This window comes from Pararge aegeria, chromosome 22 (genome assembly GCF_905163445.1).
Source record: "Pararge aegeria chromosome 22, ilParAegt1.1, whole genome shotgun sequence".
NCBI classification, from domain to species: domain Eukaryota; kingdom Metazoa; phylum Arthropoda; class Insecta; order Lepidoptera; family Nymphalidae; genus Pararge; species Pararge aegeria.
In genome coordinates this window covers 566,985-572,320 of record NC_053201.1, presented here as the reverse complement: position 1 = coordinate 572,320, position 5,336 = coordinate 566,985, and positions in this window count along the sequence as shown.

The window sequence follows — 5,336 nt, the reverse complement described above, 5'->3', positions numbered from 1 at the left end:
GTAATGATATAAGTACTTTTATTTTAGACCCAGTGGTCATATACTTCTGCAGCGAGGAAAACTTGCTTAAAGCATCTCCTCCTCGATGTGTGATGCCGCACAGCCTTTTGGATATTAGTAATAAAACATACCATCCGACCGTATTTCACTAAGCGGAGGTGTTTATTAACCAAAACACGATTTTAGACTCTGCGGTAAGGCTGTAGAGTGGAAAGTCGCGTGCGGAATCTTAATTACGCTTGTAAAAATTAGTCGTTTTAATTTTTTTATTGTCTAATTTTATTTTCTTGGGTCTATTCTGTTGAGATGGAGCTAAGATACGGTTTCGGGAGGTTATTTTAATTATTGTAATTTGGTTGATTCGATTATAGATAACCTTTTTAGACCTTATAGAAAGCTATGATTCAGGTAAATCAAAAGTCAAATGCAAAACATTTTAATTTATCGTCATTATCATGTTCAAAAGGATTTTAGAGCACAAACCCGTCATGCCGTTTTAATGCGCGTTGGTGGGATTTGACGATAATAATTAAGTGTTTGTGATTCTAACCAGTACAACATATCTCTCCTTTTTTATTCAAACAGTCAAATTCCATATTTCTCTAACTTTCACACATTATTTCATACAAATATTTGGTAAGCTGATGTCATTACCAGCCCTTTAAAGAGCATGTGTCTCCCCTCAGAATGCGAAGGGTTTTTGCTGAAATCCACCACGCTAGCCAAATGCGGATTGTGGACTTCTCACGCCTTTGACAACTTTATAAAAAACTCTCAGGCATGCAAGTTGCGTCACGATTCCTTACCGCTAAAGCTGATGATACTCCTGAAAGTTAGACGCGTGCTTACCAGGGATCAAACTAGGCCTTTCCGAACGGGAGACTTCTTAAGTACTGGGTTGAAACATTAATAACTCAGTACACAGTGGCAGTTATAATAAGTAAATAAATATACTATGACAATACACACATCGCCATCTAGCCCCAAAGTAAGCGTAGCTTGTGTTATGGGAACTAAGATAACTGATGTATATTTGTATGTATAATATTCATAAATACTTATAATATACAAATAAACACCCAGACACTGAAAAACATTAATTTTCATCACATAAGCATTTTGCAGATGTGGGAATCGAACACACAGCCTTGAAGCAGGCTCAGAAAGCAGGATCGCTGCCCACTGCGCCAATCGGCCGTCTAAATAAAACGTTATTCAAAATTCAAAAAACAAAATTCAAAATTCATTTATTTCAAGTAGGCCTAATATAAGCACTTTTGAAACCTCAAGTCTGTCTGTTTGTAGTGATTCTACCACCGGTTCGGATTCTACCGAGAAGAAGCCGGCAAGAAACTCAGCAGTTGCTCTTTTCCAACATCAACAATTTACATTTTGCATTTTAATTAGAGAGAGTACGTAATCTGTGATATAATTAATTAAATAAAGTTTATTTTCGTTATTGTCACTTGAGTTATTAATTATCTAGTTTAGTTTTATATACTTTTTAATTTTATATACTAAGTATTTTTTTTTGGTGTAATTCTCTAATTTCTATTTTGGCTTTGTAAAGACGAATTGGTCAAGTGTAAGGTATTCCCATATACAAAATTTCAGACATTTGTGCATAAATTTACAAATATCTGATAGTTCGTTTCAGTTGATAGTTTTATGTGTTTTCAACGTAATTAAAGTATACTCTCCTAAAATAACAATAGTCTGCCCTCACATTCCGAACGCATCGACACCAATAAAAACATTGATAATAATTCCGTTTTAGAGCTACGAGACGAGACGATAAAGCCTCGCCAGTGAGGCAGCGAGGCAGAGAGGCGAGGCAGGCATTAAAACATTTTAAAATGTTATAAATAACGCCCTTAACGGCTGAGACATGATCCGCTATTAATCACGACCTCACTTTAATGCTACTTTTTATTACATGTAAATGAGCGGTGTGCGCGTACCTTTACGTACAAGAAATCTTACACACTATCAGCTTGCCATATGTGTAGTTTTTTGAAAATTCATAAAATTCAAAATTGTTCTATTCATGTAGACCTTATCACAGGCCCTTATGAAGCGTTCATACATTTAACATGTTACACTAATTTAAGTGGTGGTGATAACTGAATTCGTTAACTTTTAACGTCTAACTAAGTGATACGTTCGTTTTTGCCTTAAAATGACTTAACGCAGTTGAGATAACTTTAATTCTTACTCTACTACACTTAAATTAAAACATTTGCCTGAGAGCAACATTTTTTGCAGTTATAATAGATGGACAGAAAAACCAAGCCTATGTCCTTTAGACCGGAAAAGACCGACTTCCCCGTACGAGTTCTACTAATAAAAAAAGCTCTATACTGCTAAAAAGTGTGGCGGATTGAGTTCTATAAGTAGATTTATTTTTTTGTAACTATTTTTGTAGTAGTCTATATATCCTTAATTATTACAATTAAAGTGACATAACAAGAAAAAAATAATTTAAAACACACATTAAAATAGTTTTTATTTTAAAAATAAATCGTTAAATAATCGTACGATACTAAATCGCGAACTATAAAAAGACTCATTATACATATTTGATAATTAACTTAACTTGTATACTTAACTGTTTATACAGCGGCTCACTACTACATTTTAAGAGTGCTGAATATTGATAACGATCTTCAGTATATTACTGTCCCACTGCTGGGAACAGGGTTTATTTCTCATTGGAGGAATGTATTTAGCGTTTGTACCCACCACGCTGCTCCAATGTGGTTGGGTGAGCATGTTAATGAAGTTGCCTCGTTGGTCTAGTGACAAGCATGTTTAACTAGAAGTCACGAGGTCCAGGGTAAAACGTGTTAGATAATGGGTTTTCTATTAATAATAGCTCAGTAACAACCAGGAGTGAGAAAGCGGCTCCCAGCTACTCGCCTGATGTCATCTATCCACCTCGTTGGGGGCCAACCTACGCTGCGCTTACCGGTGCGGGGTCGCCATTCCAGCACCTTCAAACCCCAACGTCCATCGGTTCTCCGAGCTATGTGCCCGCCCATTGCCACTTCAGCTTCGCGACTCGCTGAGCTATGTCGGTAACTCTAGTTCTTCTACGGATCTCCTCATTTCTGATTTGATCTACCTTTACCTCAGTTTAAACAATTTATTAAAACACATTTAACCAAATACACCGTCAATACACGATTGATAAATTCCTAAACGTCAAGGCTGCTTAGAGGCAGGCCACTCCGCTCTCATCTCTCACAAAACAGAAAAAATCTGAGGATTGTTAAACTATAAAATGATGTTGGATAAGAGCAATCTGCTTAGTTTCTTGCCGGCTCTTCTCAGTGGAATCTGCCTTCTGAACCGGTGGTAGAGTCCGGTTATAAACTAAGCCTACTTGAAACAAATGAATTGTGAATTTTGAATGATAGAGGAGGCTTGCATTACGCTGAGGGTGTGCTTGTGATAATCGCTCATTCATTGATGACCCCTCTATGAACCTTATACCACTTCAGCTTCACAACTGGTTGAGCTATATCCGTAGCTCTGGTTCCTCTACGGATGCACTCATTTCTCATATAAGCTCTAAGCTGTTAACGGTTTTTGTATGTTGTCTTATGCCGCGAGCTCCAACCACAACGCAGTGAACACACTCCTCTAAGATTGAGAAAGCCTGTGACCAGTCATCATCATCATATCAACCCATTACCCCCCTAAAGCGCACGGGTCTCCTCCCAGAATGAAAAGGGGTTAAGGCCGTAGTGCACCACGCTGGCCTAGTGCGGATTGGAAGACACCAATCACATTTGAGAACATTATCAAGAACTCTTAGGCATGCAACTATCCATCTCATCTATATTGTTGAAGCAAGTGATATTTATATTACGGCCTAGTGGCGCAGTGCGCAGCGACCCTGCTTTCTGAGTCCAAGGTCGTGGGTTCGATTCCCACAACTGGAAAATGTTTGTGTGATGAACATGAATGTTTTTCAGTGTCTGGGTGTTTATCTGTATATTATAAGTATTTATGTGTATTTCATTCATAAAAAAAAAAAATATTCATCAGCTATCTTAGTACCCATAACACAAGCTACGCTTACTTTGGGGCTAGATGGCGTTGTGTGTATTGTGGTAGTAGTATATATATATATATTACTTAAAACGCACATAACTTTGGAAAGTTGGAGGTGCGTGCTGGGATTCGAACTCGGCCCCCCGAAAGTGTAGTCGAGTTCCTACCCACTGGGCTATCACCGCTGTGACCAGTAACATGTCGTTAATATGCTGATAGTGGGAATCGAACTTAGGAGCTAACAGGTAACCAATTTTTTGAACAATAAACGAAATGTCAGTATAACATTATCACGACCTGCAAGGTGGTCTCGGTTCGACTATTTCACTTTTAATGGTGTTTTTTATGACGAATGTCGCATTTTTTTAATAGTTAGGTATACCTTCTTAATCAAACCATTAATCTACGTCGGTCATTAAACTTGTTATCATACGACACCACCTTTAATCGCAGCGGTGCGCAAATGTGCCCAAAATAGCACATTTGTAGATTGCGCGGGCAATAAACTTTGAAGAGCGAAAGTTTATTTACTTGTCTACAAGTTAGCCCTCGAGCAATCTTGCCTGGTGGCATGTGATGATGCAGTGTAAGATGGAAGCGGGCTTGTCTGTTAGAGTCACTTAACGACAAGGCTGTTTGGAAACAGGCCGCCCCGCTCTCATTTCTAACAAAATAGAAATATTCTAAAGATTGTAAACTGTAAAACAGATCAATCTGCTCAGAATCTAACCGACTCTTCCCGGTAGAATCCGTCTTCCCAATCGTTAGTAGAGTCACTACAAACAGACGACTTGACGTCTCAAAATTTTTTATGAACTAGGCCTACTTGAAATAAATGAATTCTCTATTTTCTTAATTCTGTGTTAAGCTCATATATCTACCTCTTATAAGGGGTATCATATTTAAGATAACGAAACCACATAATATGTGCTGAGGGCCACTAAGGTCTTTCAGTGGGTAGAAATCACGAAACTGATTACTCCCCTAAGAAGTCAGGTATCTGGTTTTTCTGGTCCTATATTCCTAGGATACAAAGAATCCTATCCTACAGGATGCAAGTTATAATTTCACCAAGATCTGCATAGCTGTGAAATCTCACATAGTTAACAAAAACTATATTTTTAAATCCCCGTGAAACGTTATCCTGATGCTTTTCCGCTATAAAAAGTATCTTAATCTTTTAGACCGAAGCGTCCTTACAATAAAAAGAAATAAAAAAATCTTTGCCTCTTAGCCGCCAAAATGGATAAATGTTATACCTATATGGCCGTTACGTT